Genomic DNA, 25,195 nt, shown 5'->3' with positions numbered 1-25,195 from the left:
TCCTCTGCTCGTTCATAAATCAATAGAAAGCTATCGGGATGATGATTAAATGTTCCATGATTTTGTCTAACTTGCAAGTTTTCAGGGATATGGCTTTTTAAATATAATAGTTGTAATTTTGGCAAGCAAAATAGTACTTGCTTTCACAAATCTACAATATAAAATCAGCATCACTAGATATATGATACTAACACCAGTACATTATCCGTTGTCTAATGAAGAATTCTTATGTTATACATTTTTATGAGATATTGCAAGTCATGTGGGGATAGAAGTTATTACAGGTACTGGTTGTTGGGCTACAGTTCTTCCAAATGATAACTGAAAAAATATATATATTTATTTATTTACTGGAAGCTAGGTTAAGAAGGGAGTGATGATTAGTGATCAGCAGTATGGTTTCATGGCAGGAAAGAGCATTACAGATGCGGTGTTTTCTCTGAGAGTGTTGATGGAGAAGTACAGAGAAGGTCAGAAGGAGTTGCATTGTGTCTTTGTGGACTTAAAGAAAGCATATGACAGGGTGCCTAGAGAGGAGTTGTGGCATTGCATGAGGAAGTCGGGAGTGTCAGAGAAGTATGTAAGAGTGGTTCAGGATATGTACGTGGGTAGTGTGACAGCAGTGAGGTCTGCAGTGGGAGTGACGGATGCATTTAAGATAGAAGTGGGATTACATCAAGGATCAGCTCTGAGCCCTTTCTTATTTGCAATGGTGATGGACAGGTTGACAGACGAGATTAGACAGGATTCCCCGTGGACTATGATGTTTGCAGATGACATTGTGATCTGTAGTGAGAGTAGGGAAAAGGTGGAGGAGACCCTGGAGAGGTGAAGATATACTCTAGAGAGAAGAGGAATGAAGGTCAGCAAGACTAAGACAGAATATATGTGTGTGAATGAGAGGGAGGATAGAGGAATTGAGGATGCAGGGAGTAGAGGTGGCAAAGGTGGATGAGTTTAAATACTTTGGATCAACAGTTCAGAGTAATGGTGAGTGTGGAAGAGAGGTGAAGAAGAGAGTACAGGCAGGATGGAGTGGGTGGAGAAGAGTGTCAGGAGTGATTTGTGACAGACGAGTACCAGTAAGAGTGAAAGGGAAGGTCTACAAGAGGGTAGTGAGACCAGCTATGTTATATGGGTTGGAGACAGTGGCACTGACAAAAATGTAGGAGTCAGAGCTTGACGTGGCAGAGTTGAAGATGTTAAGATTTGCACTGGGTGTGATGAGGATGGACAGGATTAGGAATAAGTATATTAGGGTGTCAGCCCAGGTTGAAAGGTTTGGAGACAAAGCCAGAGAGGCAAGACTACATTGATTTGGACATGTGCTGAGGAGGGATGCAGAGTATATTGGGAAAAAGATGCTAAGAATGAAGCTGCCAGGCAACAGGAAAAGAGGAAGACCTAAGATAAGGTTTATGGATGTGGTGAGAGAGGACATGCAGGTGGTTGGTGTGACAGAGCAAGATGCAGAGGACAGGAAGAAATGGAAACAGTTGATCCACTGTGGTGACCCCTAACAGAAGCAGCCCAAAGAAGAAGAAGTCTGCTTTCTTGTTTGCAGACTCAATATTAGCAGATTTATGAACTTCAGATTTTTGCTAAAAAAAGAAAGAAAAGAATGCGTGGTATTTCACCATATTCCCATCTTTCCCGTAACTAGTCTACTCCAGATACAGATTTGCTGTATCCAGGACTGTTTGTAAGCTTCTGAGCCCTACAGGACTTTCTGTGTTGGAGGGAAGCCTTCTAGCTTATCAGTGGGAGTGGTAAGCACTAGGGAGCCTATCTACCACAAGAGTGGTTTCTGGCCCAGAAATTGTAGTTTATTAGCCGTTTGGGCAGTTTTTCCATGTCTTTCAACCTTCTAGTTTAAAAGCCCACATTTGCACTTGTTTCCCACCTTCCTGTAACTAGTCTAGTCCAGATACAGATTTGCTGTATCCAGGACTGCTTGTAAGCTTCTGAGCTCCCCAAACCTTTCTGTGTTGGAGGGAAGCATTCTAGCTTATCAGTGGAAGTGATAATCACTAGGTAGCCTATCTACCACAAGATCCAGGTACAGATTCTTAGTTTTAGCACTTGCATTTGATTATTCGTGCTCAGCACTTGTTCAGAACTTGTTGTTAGCACTAAATAACCTACAAATTACTACAGCACTTGACCTTCCTCTTTACCTAGAGGAAAACAGCTCTTATACTCACTTTCCTCACTTGTCTAGAAGAAAGTAGTTTTTTATTCAGGCATATCCAAGCGTCAGCTCCCAGTGTTCTCTCCTGTCTGTCTGATGAGTCTGGGCATCTTGGGGCAATGTAGCAATTGCCTCGTACACAGACAACCCTCTCCTCCTACTACCCAACACCACAACCTGTGAGAGATGCACTTATCAAGCCAAACTGGAGGTAAAGCTCTCTCCAACCAAAAGATTGAACATGACAGTCAAGAGGAAAAGGTAAACACTTGCACCACACCACACTCATCATCTAGTCCCACTAAACCTAGACCACCAAAATCCACACATAGAAACACAAAAACATTCATGGAGGCTCTCAATAATAATCTGCTCAAGCAACAGAGACCTCCAAAGCAGAAACACAAGCAACCTCCACCCCCCTCAACAAAACCCAAAAACCCCATAGCCCACAGATTCAGTGTGCCACTCAACCACAGCCCATAAGGCAAAACAACACACCCAACACACTAGTCATAGGTGACTCTATAGTCAGGCACACTGATGTCCCACTCACCAGGCTAAACAAGGAGAAGGTTACTGTCAGCTGCCTGTCAGGTGCCAGGATCCACCACATAACCCACACACTCAGGTCACTCCACAACAAGTACAAATATGACTCTGTTATTATCCTTGTTGGTGTGAATGACCTGAGATGTACCTCCTTGGACTACATGAAAAGAGACATGGAAGAGCTCTCCGATCTTGTAACCCAGGCAGGTATGACCCTATCCCTGAGTAGCATCCTGCCATTGCCTAGAATGATACTGCACAAAAACAAAATGATTGACTTCAACAATTGGCTAAGCTTCTGGTGTCATTCTAAGGGGATCCAGTATCTGTCTGCCTGGGACAACATGGTCAACAGACCATGATGCTTTGCCAGAGATGGCCTGCACCTGTCACCCCTGGGATTCCGTATACTGGCTAAGGCTCTTACTGCCCCTATAGTGCCTTTTTTAGGAAAGGTTCAAATGACAAATTCACCATCATAACAGGAACAGGCAAGCAAAAGCTGAGGGTAATGCTACTCGATGTTAGAAGTCTAAATCTCAAAATGCACTCACTCGAGGTACTCCTTAAAATGGAGAACATCGATATTTGTGCAGTGACTGAGACCTGGTTCAAGGCTCCAGACAGCACCCCTGCATTTCCAGGCTATAACTCATACCACACTTTTTGGCCACATAACCTGGACAGAAACACCAAAGGCGGAGGTGTGTCCATATTCATTGAGGATATCCATACCTCCACACTAGTTGCTCAGCATAATGCATCCGAGGTTATCCAAGTGCAACTAACTCTGGGCAAAACTGCAATCCAAATTGTAGCTTGCTACAGATACCCCACCATGTCCCAGGATTCCCACTCCTCTTTTATTTGATATACTGGAAAATATTAAGGTTCAACCAAACACCATAATAATGGGCGATTTCAACTACCCCACCATTAACTGGGAAAACTAACTCATGTACCAATTCCTTCGCTCAACATTTTCTGGAAATCATAAATTCCAATGCCCTGGAGCAACTTATCCACACCCCCACCAAGGGCAACAATATCCTAGACCTAGTCATTACCAACTTGATTGACTGGTGTTCCACACCTATAGTCAACTCCTCGTTGGTCAGATCCCACCATAAGCTAATCACCCTAGATATCCACATCCCTCCCCCACCCCCCATTAAGGAAATCATGGTAAAAAATTTCTCCAAGACCAACTTCATGCTTCTTAAGACAGAAGTGGTGAACTTCATGGCACCCATGCAGATGGACAATACAGTTACGACTGCTGAATCCTACAGAGATGCACTCTATAAGCACTTACACTAGTGCATGGATCATGCTATCCCAAACAGAACCAAAACGCTATCCTCCAAAAAAAGGAAGCCAATCTGGTGGTCCCCTGCCATAAACAAACTCTACAACAGAGGAAGAAACTGTTGCAAAAGAGAGTAAAGTCCCATGAGTGGAGGAGTTTCCTGGTCAGCCTCAGTAAGAAGCTGTGATTTCTTATAAGATCCTCCAAAGCTAGCTATGAAAACAAAATCACCACTTATTCTAGAGACAACAACAAAGCATTCTAAAGCTATGTCAAGAATCTCAATGGCAATGCCCAGATCTGCTCTGAGTTGCAGCACAACGGCATGAAAATTACAGAACCAACTGATATTGTCAACGTCCTGGCCGATAGGTTCAGTGCTAACTTTACCCCCCCCCTCACACTCTAACGAGCCTGTATCTATACAGGAAGAATGCAGAGTCCCTGTAATCACAACTACACAGGTAAAAGCTGCACTCTCTAAAGCCAAAAACACAGCATCCATGGACAGGCAACATCCCAGGCTGCGTTTTACACAAACCTCAGAATTAACTGGCTCCCCACCTAAGCACCATGTTCAATCATAGTTTCACATCAGGCTTTGTGCCCAATGAATGGTGCACAGTAACAGTTATCCCACTCCACAAAGGGGGAGCCACCACTGATCCCAGGAACTATCACCCTATTAGCCTGACGAGCCTGGTCTGTAAGGCCATGGAATGTATCATCATGAAACTTATAAAGAAAGACATTGATAATTTCCAAACTCTGGACCCCACCCAGTTTGGGTTTATGAAAGGCAAATCATGCCACCTGAACCTGATCAACTTCTTTGAGGCAGTCACCAAAGCTGTGGACGAGGGTAAGGTGGTTCATACAGCCTATCTTGACCTCGCCAAGGCTTTCAACATCATCCCCCATTCTGGAGTTATAGCTAAACTCACTAAACTAGGTATAAATCTCTACATCACAAGATGGGTTGCCAATTGGCTCACTGACAGAATCCACACTGTAAAAGTTGCAGACTCCAAATCTGACTTCAAACCAGTGACAAGTGGAGTATCACAGGGTTCAGTCCTGGGACCTCTCCTGTTTTGTATCTACTTCTCTGAAGTAGAGGCTAACACAGAAGGCCTTTGGCTAACAAAGTTTGCAGATGACTGCAAACTAGGAGCCATAGCTGAGTCCCCAGTCTTACCAGGTTAGTTGCACAACACAATGTGTCTGAAATTCTCCAGGTGCAACTAACACTAGGTAAGACTGTAATCCAAATTGTAGCTTGCTACAGATCCCCTACCATGCCCCAAGATTCTCACTACACCTTTCTAAACATATTGGAAAATATTAATATACAACCAAACACCCTAATACTGGGTGATTTCAACTACCCTGCCATTAACTGGTAAAACTACTTGTGCACCAACACCTTTGCCCAACGGTTCTTGGAATTCATAAATTCCAATGCCCTGGATACCCTGATCCATAGTCCCACCAGGGACCAGTGACCTGGTCATTACCAACATGGGAAATTGATGCTCCACACCTATGGTCACCCCCTCATTGGTCAGGTCAGACCATAAGCTAATCACCCTTAACATCCACATCTCACCCCCATCCCCCAGTAAAGAAACCTCCATAAAAAACTTCTCCAAGGCCAACTTTATGCTACTCAAGTCAGAAGTTACAAACTTCATGATACCCATGCAGATGGGAACTGAAATTTTGACTGCTGAGTCCTACACTAAGGCACTGTATGAGCACATCCACTCATGCATGAATCGTGCCATCCCAAATAGAACCAAGATGCTCTCCTCCAAAAAAAGGAAGCCAATCTGGTGGTCCCCTGCCATAAACAAACTTTACAACAAAAGGAAAAAACTGTTGCAGAAAAGAGAAAAAATGCCAGGATGCAAAAAACTCCCTTCCTAGCCTCAGTAAGAAGCTGAGATCCCTCATAAAATCCTCCAAAGCTAGTTACGAAAATAAAATTGCCAAAGATTCCAAAGACAACCACAAGGAATTCTATAACTATGTCAAGAATCTAAATGGCAATGCTCAGATATGCTCTGTGCTACACCAGAATGGCATTAAATATACTGATCCCAAGGATATTGCCAATATCCTGGCAGATCAGTTCGGTGCCAACTTCACCCCCCCTCTCACCCCCTAAATGGCCCATTTCAATACTGAAGATTGCCAAATTATGGTAATAATGGGCACACAGGTAAAAAACGCACTCGCCAAAGCTAAGAATACAGCATCCATGGGAACAGATGTCATCCCGGGCTGTGTACTACATGAACTACAAAACAAAATGAACTGGTACCTCACCTAAGTGTCATGTTTAATCATACCCTCACCTCAGGCTTTTGCCACTGAGTGGCGCAAAGCTACAGTTATCCCACTCCACAAGGGGGGAATCCAGCTTGGATCACGGGAACTACCGCCGCATCAGTCTGATGAGCCTGATCTGCAAGGCCATGGAATGTATTATCATGGAACTTATAAACAAAGATATTGGCAACCTTAAAACACTGGACCCCACCCAGTTTGGGTTCGTGAAGGGCCGATTTTGTCTCCTGATCCTTATTGACTTCTTTGAATCAGTCTCCAGAGCTGTGGATGAGGGTAAGGCAATCCACACAAGCTTATCTGGACCTTGCCAAGGCCTTTGACACCATCCCCCACTCTGGAATCATAGATAAACTTACTAAGCTGGGCATTAATCCCTACATCACTTGATGGGTTGCCAACTGGCTCACTGGCAGAACCAAAACTGTAAAAGTAGCTGACTCCAAATCCAGCTCCAGACAAGTGACAAGTGGAGTACCTCAGGGTTCAGTCCTGGGACATCTCTTGTTTGGCATCTACTTCTCAGAAGTACAGGCCAACACTAAGGGACTCTGGCTAACAAAGTTTGCAGATGACTGCAAACTGAGAGCCATTATTGAATCCCCAAATGATGTGGATACTCTACAAAAGGGCCTTACAGAAACAGATGCTTGGTGCCAGAGTCATGGGCTCAAGCTCAATGCCAAGAAATGTATAGTTATCCCCTTTGGGAAAAAACATGTACCTATGAATTATCATATAGGTTGCAGTACACTAAACACTGAAAGTGTGATAAGAGACTTAGGGACACAGGTGGACAGTGGTCTCACCTTCAATAACCACATCGCCACAACAGTCAGTAAATCCTTCTATGTGGCACACCTCATCACTAAGGGCTTTTCATCTAGAAAAAAAGGAAGTCATTGTCTCACTGTACTCATCCCTCATTAGACCCATTATAGAATACAATGCCCCATTTGGTATGTACCACTCAAGACATCTGCAACAACTGGAAAGGCCACAGAAATACCTCACTAAAATAATCACAGGCCTAAAGCAGATGCCCTATGCTGACCGTCTTAAAAAACTCCAGTTATAATCTGTCGCATATCGTCTACTCTGAGGTGATCTCTGCTTAACATACAAGTCCATGTCAAACCCAGAGCTGTTGGACATACTGCACTTAAAGAAATCCCAATCCCTCAGAGTCACATGCTCCAGGAATGTAAATCTTGTCATCACAATAAACAAAACATGCTGGAGGGATAGGTTCCTGAGCCAGAGACTCCTCAGACTCTGAAATAGACTGCCCATACATGTCAAGCACAGCACCTCTTTGGCCCTCTTCAAAAAGTACCTTGATGATTGGATGGGAGAAAGGAAATTTACCCCGGGGATCACGTCAGTCGCCCTACTAGACAGGGAAGTAAATAGTGTGGGAAGAAATAGCCAGGGAATTGTTGTGGCTTGAATTGTATGGGCCCTAGGGCCGATAGCCTAGTACCAGCCTACGAACCTATGAACCTATGAACCAAATGATGTGGACATCCTATAGAAAGGCCTCACTGAGACAGATGCTTGGTGTCAGAGCCATGGCCTCAAGCTCAATGCCAAAAAGTGCATTGCATTCCTCTTTGGTAAAAACTCTGTACCCATGGATTGCCACATAGGCAGCAGTCTACTTAATGCTGAATGTGTGATAATAGACCTGGGGACCCAGGTGGACAGCAGTCTCTCCTTTGATAATCACATTGCCACAGTAGTCAGGAAATCTTTCTATGTGGCACACCTCATCACAAAAGGGTTCTCATCTAGGATAAAAGAGTTCATTGTTCCCCTCTACTCGACCCTCATTAGACCCATTATAGAGTACAACACCCCTTTTGGAATGTACCTCACAAGACATCTGCAGCAGCTGGAAAGGCCACAGAAGTACCTCACAAAGAGGGTTACTGGCCTCAAACAGATGCCCTACACTGACCGTCTCAAAAAACTCCAGCTTTACTCTGTAGCATATCACCTACTCCGAGGTGATCTCTGCCTAACATATAAAGCTATGTCAAACCCAGAGCTTTTGGACATGCTACACCTAAAGAAATCCCAATCCCTCTAAGCTACATGCTCTAGGGACCTAAACCTTGTCACCACAATAAACAGGACATGCTGGAGGGATAGATTCCTGTCCCAGACACTTCCCATACTGTGGAACAAGCTACCCATCTATGTCAAGCAAAGTTCCTCATTAGCACTCTTCAAGAAAAATCTTGATAAGTGGATGGGAAATAGGAAATACACCCCGGGGATCACTTCTGTGGCTCTGCTTGACAGGGGCACAGGAAAATAACTTTCTTGGGTGGTGTAAGCCGGGGAACCTTGTTGGCTAGGCTTACTTAGGCCCTTGGGCTGATAGTCTAGTACCTACCTATGAACCTATATGCCTCAATAGAAAATAATGTTATTGTTCCTTATTACTGAACCTCCTGCAATTTTGAGCAGGCATAAATGACATATCAAATGGAAAATGATCTGGCTTCTAGATGAAGTAGTGAGGAGCTGATTCCCTTTGGCTCATGCTGCATTAGTGACTGCTGTCTGAGTCACTCTAAATGAAACTGAAAAAATAACAGCTGTGCATGGTATCAGGCTCAAGAATGGGGGGTGGGGTTGTTTTTCTTCTGTAATTTTTGATTTAATGGTGCCTTTGCCACCCAGACTGTAGGGCAATATGCATTTTTCTTCTGTTACTATGTGTGTGTGCAGAGGGGGGGGCTACAGTCAGTTGCATTGTATATATCTGACAGGAATAAGCTGAAATACATTATTGTGGCCATTTTTATGCATATATGTATGTATGTAGGTATGCATTCATTTCTTCAAAACACATACGTACAGTTGAACGTTGTATGACTTTATATGCCAAAAAACAAAGTCCGAACATACCATGATTTTGAAAATGGAAATCTGGAAAACCAGATTCAACCATTTTCAAAATTGAAACATCTACATGCAGCCACACCCCCCTCTACTTTAATATACAAACTCCAAGACTGCACTACAGTGTGTGAAAGGGTTCATTTTGATCCCCGCTATAGTGCAATCTGCACCTAAAATACCGACTTCCAATGAACGAATGCCAATGTGCATTCTCTCATTGGAAGTCGCACATTTTTTTCCGGCATTTGAGGCATCTGGAGGTTGTGCTTTCGCACTTTGGCAAATCGTACAACCTCCTTATGAAAAAATTAATGTATACCATGCATGTATGCATGGATGCATGTATATATGTATTTATTGATACATTTGGTCCTCTCACTGCAATCAGACATCTACTGTTTACAGAGAGAGTAAAATGATTGCAACTGACGGACCCATCTGTGGGCCAGTTTGTGTGTGCGTGTGTGTGTGTGTGTGTGTGTGTGTGTGTGTGTGTGTGTGTGTGTGTGTGTGTGTGTGTGTTTATCTGACAGCAATTATAATATAGTACTGTAGTCCTTAAGTATATATTTTTTAATCCACTGGATCACAAGTGAACATTGGAGGTTTATACAGCCAGTTCAGTGGTAGTAAGTTGTGGCATAAAGATGCCCTTGTTATGAATCTGACTGTTTTGTGTAGTTATCTAATCACCATTAAACAGTTATTGAGATGACTTGACATAGTTAGAGTCTGTTGGGTAAAACAAACTTTAATAAATTGTTCATCACTGTCATATTTTGTATTTGGGCTTAATAGTATATCTGATCTGCTTATAGTCAATGTGGCTATAATGAGTGGGTGTTGATGCAGTTTGTGGATGAAAGTGAGGGAATCTCACTTTTTGATTATAGTTAAACAGTTGCTGACCTGTTGTAATATAGACACCCCATTCAATTTCATCCCACTCATTTCAGTTGCTTCTTATATCCCCTCAACTTCCTTAGCAGTCACTAGCCACCACTGTATCAAGTAAGTGCATTCAGTAGATACGTTTGGAAAACAGCTCTTAGGAAGCAAGTGGCTTTCTGTTTGGGAAAGTTTCAGGAAACTACAGGATTAATTAGCCTCCTGCTGCATAAGACTTAATGAATTAAACAGACACACTTTCAATGATCTGACACAATATCTCTAAAATGATTCACGTTTTAATTGACTTATTTGCATCTGATTATTTCCTGATTAACATAAGCTGTGCAATGTATAGAAGAAACACTTTTGCATCTATGAATCTAAGGTTTTAGAATCAAAATCATCTTTTGATCCTATTTCTGTTTAGACTCTTATGTCTACTGCTTATTCTAATTCTTTTCTTTGTCAAAGTAGGTTTTTCCAGCTTCACGGTATATTCCATATGTAACAACCTAATGATATTGCTTCCTTCCTTTTTAGGTATTATTGTAAACTCTGAATATTTCTGCAATTATGAGTACATATCAGATACATGATTCCATTTCTTTAAGTCATTGCTTTTTTGATGTATCTAGTTTAGCTCCAGTTGTCTGGTAATCTGGAAATTTTCAACCAATTACATTCAGCAAATTAATTACTCTTTATTTTCACCTGTTATCAAATAGGTACTAAAAATAAAATGTGGTTGGTTCAGCATGGTTAGACACTTCACACTCACACAAACACATTCATATGGTTGGTTGATCTCATCATCATCACATCATACATACATTCCATTTGCTAATTATCTTTTTTTAAGTTTATCACCATTGAGAATTGAACCCTCTACCTCTTATCTGTGAGATAAACACCTTAACCATTATTCCAGAGAGGATTCTTCAATTTGATGATTTCTTTTCTTCTTTTATTTTCCCACAAACTGTCATTCACAGCACATGTGTTTTAAACATGTACACAACACTAGCAGCATAATATTCAGTCTCACTGTTGATAGTGACTTGATGGAGATAAGTTTTACACTTGAAATTTTGACTGCAATGCACTTTACTGATAAAATTATATAGAAAAAACAATACAACACACAGATACCTAAAATTGGGGGTGTCTGATACTTTTAAACTGAGTAACAGGAAGAGGTAGACAGGAAAAATGCTGGAATCAGGGTAACTATAAAATGATATATAAGAACAAGTATGTCAGGAGTAAGAAAACAGGAAAGGAAGGTAAATCTCCTTAATGTGATGAGACTGCGAAAAAGTGGCAAACTGTGGCCAAGTAGAAGAACTTGTACAGGCTGAGACATCTGAACAAATATAAGAAACATAAAGATGTGATACAGCTGAAGTTTAAGGGTTTTAGAAATTATAGTATAACAAAGAGGGGAACATAACGGGTGTAGCATTCTGTAAATGCAGAAGCAAAGACTGGTAAGGTGCTGGTGGGGGAATGAATGAAGAATATGGCTACGTGGAGTCTGAATAATGTGTGTTATATTAATCTTGGAATCTGGAAGTAATTTAGGCTAGATGTTTGATAAGCTGTAATGAATGATACATTTATAAATATTGGCCAATCAGAGTTTAGTATTTTGGTCCATTGTCAAGTGGCATTCGAAAGACATGCGTGAATGGGCATGCCTTCATTGAAGGTTGGGCATCGGGCTGGCACCATAAAAATCTACTGCCAATCATTAGTGGACCGGAGTTCCGCTGTGGTGACCCCTAACCGGGAAAAGCCGAAAGAAGAAGAAGGAGTCTAAGGATGCCTAAAACTTTCTAAAAATCAAGGATGAACATTCAGACCAGGGAGTGTTGGAAGAAGGGGAAGGCACAAAGGACATAAAGATATGCCAAAAAGAAAGATGAGAACAAGGTAAAGATCATCATTGTAAAATTAAAATGGGACTTTATTAATGAGATCATGTATGACACAATTTCCCTACGCAATTACGCTGTATAAAAGAAACAGGCTGGGACAGAAAGGAATTAGTTTAAGAAGGAGGACAGTGAGTACTAAGAAGTAGAGAATAAGCAGAAATTCTAAAATAATTCTTTGTGTCAGTGTTTACTAAGCATAAAAAGCAAACTATGCCAATAAGAGAGGGGGAATTGTGGTACAAAGTGTGGTCAGTCAGTAAATATGAGGTAAAACTTCATGAGGTGGCTAAATCAGTGAAAGAAGATGAACCACAAGTGCCATGTGGTTAATCAAAGGATTCTAAGGCATAGGTGTCGATCTCCTTGCACTTGTCTTCAAGAGATTATTTAAGGAAGATCAGGCAAAAGGAAGCTGGAGGACAGCAACAGTGGTGTTTCTGCATAATGGATGGGAAATGTTGACCTAAGAAACAGTAGATGCTCTCTGATGTCTAATGTATGTGAACTCAAGAAGAATCTGGAACTAGACCAAGTTTTTCTACTCTAGTATTTTGGCAATAAAACAAACTATTTCTATTTCTTTTATGTTTTCATGGGATTTTTACATTAGTTTTCAAGAGGAAACAATCTATTTCCCCTTAAACTCAAACTTTCTTCTGTAAGACATTTTCATATTGTCATCTTGTCTTATTGATCATCCATTCATCATAAAATATGCGCACTGTTTAACACTATCTGGTCATTTCTAGTTACTTGTGCTATCATTTTTGTTTTCACAGAAATGTACGGAAAATCTCCAGGAAGAGCATTTGCATAATCAGTGATTCTTTATAGCTTTGTCTGAAACTTAGACAATGAAATTCTAGAAAATCCATCAGCATTATCACGCCTATTAGAAACTGTATATTCTTTATATTATTCTTCTGTCTGAAACCATTGGCCTCAAAGACACCTTAGTCAGCTATTCATTCTGTCTGGAAGCCTTTGTGTTAGAAGGTATGCCTCCAAAATAATCTACATTCATATTGGACATTTTTAATGGAGAGTCAAGTACAAGGCAGTTTTCTCATCCTAGGTAGGTCAAAGGTTTTGATTAAGTCTCTAACCCCTTCACACTGCTAACTGCAGTAAATACTCAGGTCATAGCTGGGCCTGTGACAAATTACCCTTGGATAAGTTTTAAGTTTTGCACTAAAGCACTGATGGCTATCACACATGCATGTGGCCTTCTGGAGCCAAGATCATATCCTTGGACAATAGCTGTGTGATGCACACTCACTTTTTGTGAAGTGTCAGCAAAGATATGCTCAGTACTATTTACCTTACCCATGTATGGATGGATGGATTGGCATAAGCCACTCACTCAGTACATCCCTTGCTAGTTCCTCCAGTACTTGGGTTGCTAGTTGACCCCAGGTCAGCCAGGATGCAGAGAGTGCTTTATCTCTGTGTGCCACAGAGCTGGTTTGCAGAAACTTCACATCCTATATCATAGTCAAAGCAGCATTATAATATTATAACTCATGTTTACTTTCTTGCTGATATCCTTGTAGATACATGATTAAGCTCACTAAACAATAATACTCCTAGTAAATGTTCTTCTTCTATTTGTGAAGACTTTTTCCAAACAGGAAAATGAGTTGTTAATGTATAAGCATTTTCAGTTTCATTTCTTGAAGGCATGAACATTTGCTTCACTGCATCTGTCTGCTGCACATAGGGTTAGCTTTATTAAAGATAATGTAAAATAACATTATGCTCACTTACCTTCTATTCTTTTAGTTTAATGTTTCTGCTCAGTTTTTCTGAGTTCAGCATGGTATCACATTTAAAACTGAAACAGTATAAGATAATGGACAAATGCATTATCTTTATGTACTTTGAGTTCATTTATTTTGTTTGAATTTTTATTCAATAAATACAAGCATTATTCACAACAAGATTTTTCAGACTGATGAAAGATGGTCGTGAAAACATTGCTATATCGTTAACAGTCAGTAAATATTTATATACTTTATAAAGACTGGTATTGCCACCATTTTGTTTAATAAAGTATTATTATTGTTATTATTTACATATTTGTTCCTTGGTGTTACTTACTAATTGCTCCACATGCATTTTACTCAAAATAAAAGCAGGAGTGTATTTCTTGACATTTGGCATGCCTATATTGCAGCATATGTTGACATATTGGCAAGCTGACAAAAGGTTGAAATCCCTCATCAAATCCTCTAAAGCTAGCTATGAAAGCAGAATTGCAGCAGATAGTAAAAACAACCACAAAGCCTTCTATAGTTATGTAAAGAATCTCCACGGCAATACCCAGATTTGCTCTGAGCTACTGCACAATGATACCTCCTATACCGAGCCAACATATATTGCCAATATACTGCCTGACAGATTCAGTGCCAACTTTACCCCTCCCCCCCAAAGGACCAGTCACAATACTAGTAGATTGCCAGGCACCCAGTATTACTGCTGCACAGGTTAAAACAGCACTGTCCAAGGCCAAGAATACAGCTTCTAAGGGACCCAACAATGTCCCCAGCTGTGTTCTACATGAACTACAGAGTGAACTGGCACCTCAGCTGTGTGCTCTATTCAATCACAGCCTCACCTCAGGCTTTGTCCCTACCAAATGGAGCATTGATACAGTCATTCCTCTCCACAAGGGAGGAGCAACTACAGACCCTGGGAACTATCGCCCCATTAGTGTGATGAATCTGATATGCAAAGCTATGGAACGCATTATCATGGACCTAATAAACAAGGATATAGGGAATCTCCAAACTCTGGATCCTACACAGTTTGGTTTTGTGAAGGGTAGATCATGCCTGCTCAACTTGGTTGACTTCTTTGAGTCAGTCACCAGAGCTGTGGATGAAGGCAAGGTGGTTCATACAGCCTACCTTGATCTGGCCAAGGCCTTTGATAACATTCCCCCACTCAGGAATCATAGAAAAACTTTCTGAGCTAGGCATTAACCCCTATGTCACTAGGTGGGTTGCTAACTGGCTCACAGATAGAACCCACAGTGTGAAAGTAGCTGATGCCAAGTAAGACTGTCGACCAGTCATGAGTGGAGTCCCTGAGGGTTCGGTCCTGGGTCCTCTCCTGTTTGGTATCTACTTCTCTGAAGTCCAGGCCAACACGAAGGGACTCTATCTGACAAAGTTTGCAGACAATTGCAAGTTGGGAGATATTATTAACTCCCCAAGTGATGTTGACATCCTGCAGAAAGGCCTCAATGAGACCAACAACTGGTGTCAGAACCATGGCGTTATGCTCAATGCCAAAAAATGTGTTGTCATCCCCCTTGGGAAAAACCCAGTTCCTTTGAATTACCACATCAATGGTAGTCCACTGAACACAGAAGGCATTATAAGAGATCTAGGAAGTAGGAACACAGATTGACAGCAACCTCTGTTTTGACCACCACATTGCCACTGTGGTCAGAAAATCCTTCTATGTGGCACATCTCATTACTAAGGGTTTTGCATCCAGGAAGAAAGAAGTCATTGTCTCCCTCTACTCTTCCCTCATTAGGCCATTCATCGAGTACAATGCGCCATTTGGCATGTACCTCACTAGACACCTGCAACAACTGGAGAGGCTGCAAAAGTACCTCACAAAGAGGATCCTAGGCCTTAAACACTTTCCCTATATGGACAGACTCAAAAAACTATTCGCTGTCTCATATTGCCTACTTAGAGGCGATCTCTGCTTGACTTACAAAACCATGTCTGACCCATCTCTGTTAGAAATGGTACATCTAAAGAAATCCCAATCCCTGCACACCACACGCTCCTGAGACCTCAACCTCATTACCACAATTAACAGAACATGCTGGAGGGACAGATTCATAACCCAGAGACTGCCCATGCTATGGAATAGACTTCCCATACATGTCAAGCAGAGCACCTCACTGGCCCTCTTTAAGAGAAATCTTGATGAGTGGATGGGAAATAGAAAATTCACCCAGGGGATCACTCCAGTGGCTCTACTCAACAGAGGCACTAGGAACTAAGGTTGGTTGGCACAATGCCAGGGTAATCCTGTGGGATAGGCTTGTAAAGGCTCCAGGGCCATTAGCCTAGTACACACCTATGAACCTATGAACCTATGTGCATAATCTGTAATGACAACTTCCTGCAAATGATAGCTGATAACTTTAAGATGGAGGGGCTAGAGGAAGCAACTGAAAGGAGGGGTTCACTTTAATGTTGCTGGGCTGTATTTTGATATTAAAATTGGCTGTTTAACTGAAATCATGCAGCAGCTGGGTTGAGTCACTTTAAAACCATAGACTGCCTCAGATGTCTATTGTATCATTTCCTATTCAGAATGTGACAGTCATTTTGTCTGTTACTTGCTAAACTCTTTATGTAAGATGCTGATATGCTCATTTTCTATATTGTACTCAAGAAATTATCCAACTTCTTCTTCTTTCGGCTTTTCCCGGTTAGGGATCACCACAGCGGATCACCTGTCTGCTCATGATTTGCAGTGGAGTTTTACGGTGTCGGGTTGCCAGCCCAGCACTCAATCTTCAAAGAAAGGCACACATGTGAGCACCCATGCCTAGGCCCAATTTAGAGTATCCAATCCACCTACAGCACATCTTTGAGATGTGGGAGGAAACTGGACCGCTCGGAGGAAACCCATGCGACCACAGGGAGGACATGCAGACTCCTCACAGAAGGCACCCCAGCAGAGGACTGAACCAGAGAACCTCTTGCTGTGAGGCAGCAACGCTAACCGCTGCACCACCGCGGCCACCCCATCCAGCCCTCCAACAAAACTCCAAAATGGAAAGAGTAGAAGCACAAACTCACCAATGTCTGCATAATATATGATCCCTCTGTATAGCTCTCATCTCATCAGATCTAGTGATGATGCACTACTAGGAAACAAAACTCTGAAATCTGTTAGAGGAAAACTTGATAACAGGCAGTGGATAAAAAAATCCTGACTCCACAGCCAGGAGCCTTCCTAAAGCACAACCCTCTATGGAACTAAGGGAGGTCCAACTGAACCATCTTCACGATAAGAATTCCTTGGTTGGGCAACTACAACCTGACATGTCAGAGAAGACACGTCCACATTAACCAAATTGCAGCCAGCAACAAACAGTAATGCAGCTCTGGGGATACGCTTCTATAAGGCTACCCACCCCAAGAGGTTAAGGCAAAGGACTTCAAGCTGTCATCCTACATAAATGGCAGAAAATGACAGGGTGTTTATATTCCCAAGGAGAAGATCTCAGTACACATCATGTAAGGAGGAAACTAATCTGCTTATCTCTTATAAACTCAAAAAGACACAGGAAAAAGTAACTTGATAAGGAGCCCCCACCACTGCTTTAACTAGAAGCCATTCAGGGAGAACTCATTCTGAAGAACTATAGAAATTATCCAATTAAATGGCTACATTCAAATCATTCAATGAACTCTCCAGGACTTCATTAAGAATTATAAAGTGTAAACTCATGGTACCCAATTATTATTGAAAGTATGTTTTTTCCCTTAAAAAAAAAATAGAAGGTTGGACCTAGATGTAGAGGGGCACTGTTCCGCCACATCTCCTGTCTTATTAAATCATATTCCAACTTGTTTAACTTTGAGGAACAGATCATAATAGCCCAGAGTATGAAACATTATTTGTGGATTACTAGATAAAGTGAATTTGCACCCAATATTTCATTAGGCCTCCAAGTTTTTTCCTAGCCTTTGAGAAATAGCTGGTGGCATGCTTTCTCCAAACAGTAGTTTGTTATACAAAAGCAAACCTGTGTGTTGATCAATTGCTTCCTTCAGCAGCACAAACAATATAAACATTCTGAGTCACTGTCTCCATGGATTATATGCAAGAACCTCAGTACACCATCAATAGCATAAACAGTATAAAAATACTGGTTCACTGTTTCCTTGGATTATATGCAAGTCCCTTAGTACACCCTTACATTCCTATTGTATTGATATAACAGGGATGCACCCTACCTGCAGCTTTGGGAGTTTCCAGAGGAATACACATGCTTCCAAAGGGAACTGCAAATTGGGAACTTTCCAAAGAGAGCTAGTAAACATTGTTTTTGCTAACTAGGACATTCTGCATATGGAAGGATGCATTTAGCAATAAATAGCACAATGTGAGGAGGACAACTTGATGCAGGTCTCAGCTAAAAATTGTCATTATTCTGCAGTAAGAAATTCAAAATAAAAACACACATGTATTGTATTTAGCATGCCTAGATTGCAGCATATGCAAAAGATACTGACACCTCCAGATTGGTGGCACAGCACAAAGCATCAGAGACTATCCATGTGCAACTAACAGTGGGTAAAACTGCCTTCCAGTTTATAGCCTGCTGCAGACCACCCTCCCAAACCCAGGAACCCCACTCGGCCTTCCTGAGAACACTGGAAAATATGAAGGTCTCTCCAAACACCATTATATTGGGCGACTTAAACTACCCAAACATAGACTGGGAGCATTACTCTAGCTCCAACACCCTAGCCCAAAGGTTCCTAGAATTTATAAACTCAAATGCTATGGAACAACTTGTTACCACTACCACAAGAGGGGAAAACATACTGGACCTGATCATCAGCAACATGGGGACTCTATGCTCCAGACCAGAAGTGTATCCCTCACTGGTAAGATCAGACCATAAACTAATCTCACTGGATATTCACATCCTGACCCCACCCCCTGCCCAGAAAACCACAGTGAAAAACTTCTCTAAAGCAAATTTCACACTCCTCAAAACCAAGGTGGAATCCTTAAAGCCCCCGAACCTGAGTTAAATATGGCCCAGACCGCAGAATCCTTTATAAACGCATTCTATGAACACCTTCAGGAATGCATGGATCATGCAATCCCAAATAAAACCAAGACCCAATCCTCCAAAGGCAGACGTCCTGTCTGGTGGACCCCAGCCATAAACAAACTATACAATAGAAGAAGGAAGCTACTACATGATAGAGCAAAATCCCAAAAAGGGAAGGCATCTCTGATCAGTATTAGCAAAAGACTACGGGCACTCATAAAATCGTCTAAGGCCAGCTTTGAGAGAAAAATTGCACAGGACACGAAGGATAATCACAAGGCTTTCTTTAGTTATGTTAGGAACCTGGGTGGGAATTCCCAGATATGCTCAGAATTAGTTCAAAATGACAAAAAATACATCAAACCCACAGACATTGCAAACATCCTAGCTGACAGGTTCAGCGCAAACTTCTCCCTCCCCTCCCTACCAAAAGGGCAAATATCTATCCCAGCAGAGTGCTGCCCCCCTGACATCTCAGATGCTCAGGTAAGAGCCGCCCTCTCCAAAGCAAAAAACACAGCATCAATGGGACCAGACGGTGTCCCGGGCTGCGTCCTACATGAACTCCAAAAAGAGCTAAACCCAAACATAAAACTACTGTTCAATCTCAGCCTTACTACAGGATATATACCCAAAGAGTGGCGTACAGCAACAGTGGTCCCTCTCCACAAAGGTGGTGCCTCAACGGATCCTGGAAACTATCGCCCCATAAACCTGACTAGCTTGGTCTGCAAAGCTATGGAAAAGATCATCATGGACCTCATAAATAAAGATATTGGGGACCTACAGACACTGGATCCTACCCAGTTCGGCTTTGTTAAGGGCAGATCCTGCCTCTTAAACCTGGTCGATTTCTTTGAAACAGTCACCAAGGCCATTGACGAGGGGAAGGTGGTCCACACAGCCTACCTGGACCTCGCAAAAGCCTTCGATACAATACCCCACTCGGGCATTATAGATAAGCTCGCCAGCTTAAATATAAACCCCTATGTCACTAGATGGGTTGCAAACTGGCTCAAGGACAGAACCCACATGGTTAGAATTGTTGGGGCCATGTCAGACTCCAAACCAGTTACAAGTGGCGTCCCACAAGGCTCAGTCCTGGGACCTCTCTTGTTCGGTATATATTTCTTGGAGGTACAGGCCAACACGGAAGGACTGTGACTGACCAAGTTCGCAGATGACTGCAAACTGGGCACCATAATCGATTTTCCAGCCGACACAAGCATCCTCCAAAAGGGCCTCATAGAAACAGACAACTGGTGCCAGAGCCATGGCCTCAAGCTAAATGCCAAAAAGTGTATAGTCATCCCCTTTGGAAAAAACAAAGTGCCCACAATTTACCACATAGGTGGTAATCCATTAAGTACAGAAGAAGTAATTAGGGACCTGGGGACCCAAGTTGATAGCAATCTCTCATTTGACAACCACGTGGACAAAGTGGTTAGAACAACATTTTATATAGCCCATCTAATCATGAAGAGATTCACATCTAGATCAGGGGAGGTCATCGTGCCTCTTTACTCATCCCTCATCAGGCCCATAATTGAGTACAATGCCCCTTTTGGGATGTACCTTACCAGACACCTGCAGCAACTGGAAAGACCCCAAAAGTACCTCACCAAGAGGATCAAAGGGCTCAAACAGATGCCATATGCTGCCCGGTTAAAGAAACTCCAGCTCTATTCAGTGGCACACCGCCTGCTCAGAGGCAATCTGTGCCTGACGTATAAAGCCATGTCCAACCCGGAATTAATGGACATGCTACACCTCAGAAAATCCAAATCCCATCGAGCTACGCTCGAGAGACTTGAACCTCAGCACTGAAATAAATAGGACATGCTGGAGGGACAGATTCATAACCCAGAGGCTCCCTTCACTCTGGAATAAAATCCCAGTCCAGGTTAGGCAGAGTCCCTCATTGACTCTCTTCAAGAGGAATCTTGATGAGTGGATGGGAGATCATAGGTTTACCCCGGGTATCACTTCTGTGTCACTGTTAGACAGAGGCACAGTATACTAACCTCGAAAAAGGGCATAGCAAAATTAATTTAAAATGGGTGGCAAAAGGCAAACACACTCTGGCTAGGCTTATAAATGCCCTAGGGCAGATAGCCTAGTATGAACCTATGAACCTATGTCGGCATGTGCATAATCTGTAATGGCAAATTCCTGCAAATGATGACTGGTATCTTTAAGGGGGAGTGACTAGAGGAAGCTACTGAATGGAGAGGTTCACTGTAATGTTACTGTGCTGTATTTTGATATGAATGTTGGCTGTTTAATTGAAATCAGGCAGCAGCTAGGTTCAATCACTTTAAAACCATAGACTGCCTCAGATGTCTATTGTGATAAAATAGCATTTTTATATATATAACATAGAGTACTAATGAATGGACCACCAAACGAAGGCACTCCACAGAAAAATTTGTTATCAAAGCCACAGAAGACTCTGTGGTCCACCAAGTCGAGGGTTTAAAAACTTTAATAACAGCAATAAAATGTGTACAAACAGATAAGCACTTTCGGGCTCAAACAGCCCTTCTTCAGCTCTAACAAAAAGCACCAATAAAAATAATTTATATAATTTGACAACCAATAAGCATCTAGTAATAGCTAAAATATCCAATAAAAATGTGTGCTACAGTTCCTGTTTAAACATGATCATGAATAAATATGCAAACTTCATATAGAGAGACTCATAAACATTGATTAGCCTTTTCCAAAGATTAGCCAATCTAAGGGTTGAAAGTGTTGCACCGTCCAATCAGCAAAAGCCAAATAATGACTAACACTGACTACCCCAAACTTAAATCCAAATGGAAAAGACCATATATTAGGAGTTCATGTTCTTCTTCTGTCTTTTCCTGGTTAGGGGTCGCCACAGTGGATCACCTGTCTGCTCATGTTTGGCAGTGGAGTTTTATGGTGTTGAGTTGCCAGCCTGGTGCCCAACCTTCCACAGAAGGCACACACATGCATGCCTAGGGCCAATTTAGAGTATCCAATCCACCTACAGCATGTCTTTGGGAGGAAAGTGGAGCACCTGGAGGAAACCCACATGACCACAGGGAGGACATGCAGACTCTACACAGAAGGAATCCCAGCCGAGGATCAAACCAGAGAACCTCTTTCTGTGAGGCAACAATGCTAACTGCTGCACCACTGCAGCCACCCATATATACTAGGAGTTCATGTAATGCATTTAAATACAGTGCACAATGTAAAAAAACAGTGAACCTAGTAAATGAAACAAACTGTGTGCCACCGTGGTGACTCACACTATATATCTAAGAGTTGTTCAACATCAAATAAAAATATATGCATATAAATACTATATATATTTATCAAAAAAAAAAAAAATATATATATATATATATATATATATATATATATATATGTATGTATAAACAAGCCTCTCTGTATCAAGCACACACTCATATGAAATATATAAACGATAGTAATCAATGTATAAACATTTATAATCCATATAAAAAGGCATCATTCTCATCATAAAATCACACAAAAGAGGCTCCTAACACCTGGTTGATAGAAGTACAACCAATTATAGAATTCATTTAAGTTTATAGTTCAATAATAGATCTTCAAGGATCTTACTAAAAGTAGAGATAGTACAAACTTACCACAGCATTAACTGTTCAGTTTTGAAACATCGATGAGGCACATAACCATAGCAACCTCAGAGAAATCAAGGCAAAATACTCTAACAACATCTAAATATGTCATAACACGAACAGCTTTATCTGCAAATATAGCACATATGGCATATAGTGACTCTAAGATGCAATCAAAAACTTAATTTAGAACAAATTAAAGTCCATTTATAGCCACATATATAAAAATCACCACATAAAAGCCTTTAACTTAATAAAAGTCAGAAAATGAATCGCATCAATGAGCCAAAAGCACCACACAAGTTGCACAGTGACAATGTGTAATTCTCCCTCTTCCTGGTCAGTGGAAAGCAACCAATCCTGTTTCATGAAGATTTGTAATCCAATGAAAGATCACTAAGGGTCATATCAAGGCATGCTAAAATTCAAACTATGCCGTAAGTAGCATCATCAGTACAATCCAATAAGTAATTCTGCAAGGTCATGCTTAGATTAACGAAAAATCAAATGACTATAGTGAGGTTTTTATCTGTACAAAACCAGATCCGACCAACAAACTAAAAATGATACAGTCAAAAGGTATGTACAAATTCCCATTACCTGATTGGTCTAAAATAACCAATCCTAAAACTCATGGAGGTTTCTACTCCAATAAAAAATCATCAAAGGTAATGTTAAAGTAAACAAAGAACATAAAACATGCCGCAAATGATGGCTCAGTATACGATTATAAATAAGAACATGGCTGATGCAAGCCTCAAAAAAATTCAAACAAAAATTATTTCCCAAAACACAACAGATGCCATAGTGGTGTGAATAATGAAACCAAATAAAATATATCAATAATATAAACATGTATTATATGAGAATAAAAAGAAAAAGAAAAACAATGTAATGAGTTAATAAATAAGACAAGTATGAGAAGGGTGGTAGAAAGGATATCACAAGCCACTATCAAGGATGTATATCAAAACTGATATCAACAAATCCTACCACCTTTTAGAGCTGGTTTCAAAGTACAGCCATATTCAACCCTAGTGTCTTATCAACTGTTATTTCAATAATCCATCTCATCTCAGCTTGTTCTATCCTGAGTACTATATCCTCATCATGTAATCCCTCTGAAAACATTGCAATGGCATGAAATTAAAATAGTGTCCAATTTTTTGATGAACATGTTTAACCAAAGGATTTCTGCGACCATGTAATCATATATTAATGTGCTTCAATGTACATTCTTTAAACTGTCTACTAGTCTTACCCACATAAAAACAATTGCATAAGACACATATTGCGGTATATACTAGATGATGTTTCCTACAATCTGCATATTCTTGGCAAATATATTTCTTATTTTGTACAAGATGTATAAACTCTTTTCTGTTGAGTATATGAGGACAGGAGCTGCACATGGTACATGGAAACAGTCCTTTTCTTAAGGTGAATTTTTCTTGTATGCACTTATTATTATGAGAGAGGAGCTGTTTCAAATTACAGTTCCTCTTAAAGCTGAAGTGTGGTTTATCACTCACAATATCTCGAAGTTTAGAGTCAGACGTAAGAAGTTTCCAATTTGATCTGACAATGTCACATATATATTCGGGTTAATATTATAAGCTTGAAGGTCCTGTTCATTGAATACAAAAAGAGTGACACATATTAACCGAACCGAGAATACACCAAATGCTGTAAACTGCGAAATTTAAAATCACGAATCATCACACTCAGCCAACCCCCACCGCCCACGACATACTACCTACCCAAACAAAATAAATAAACCACATACATACATTAAATCTATGCACTTACCTTAACCCGCACCCTAACCCTAAGCTCTGTAACTATCGCACACTTACCCTACAGAGATATACCCAAACAAAATAAATAATCCACCCACATACACTTAACAAAATCTTACTTCTAACCCTACATTAAACTTTACAAACATTACCTATCTATGCACTTACCTTAACCCGCAACCTAAGCCTAAGGTCCGTAACTATCGCACACTTACCTTATGGAGCTATACCGCAGACGGGCCAACTATAATGAATCGACATTTCGAATTTCCTGGTTTTGAACATTTGCTGTTTTCGTTGTTCACGCAACATGTGTCGCTCTTTTTGTATTCGCTGAACAGGACCTTTGAGCTTCTAATATGAACCTATATATTCAATATCATTAGAATACGTCATGATACATCTGTTACATTATTCATACTCAGTATCATCATTAGATTTCATACATTGTCATCTGCCTTTAAAGAAAGGTCTTCCAGATGTATCCCTTAATGACCCGATATGTTTCTTCTCTTATTCAATTTCAGATAATTTATAACCTCTGTTCTTCAACCAATCTGTTATAGTATCAATAGCTGCAACATATTGGGCTTTCTCTGTGTGAAGTCTGTAAATATGAAATAACTGGTTCTTAATCACACTTGTAAAAGTGTAGGGGGGATACATACTATTACAATATAACAAATTATTTTTCCAATATTCCTTGTTATAGAGGCTAGTGGTTATTTCACCTCTTTCATTAACATAAGGTCTCACATCAGGAAGATCTATACTAGAGGTAGAAAAT

This window comes from Protopterus annectens, chromosome 11.part0, assembly GCF_019279795.1.
Source record: "Protopterus annectens isolate FY-2018-M chromosome 11.part0, PAN1.0, whole genome shotgun sequence".
Lineage (NCBI taxonomy): Eukaryota > Metazoa > Chordata > Ceratodontiformes > Protopteridae > Protopterus > Protopterus annectens.
This window is presented reverse-complemented; position numbering follows the sequence as displayed.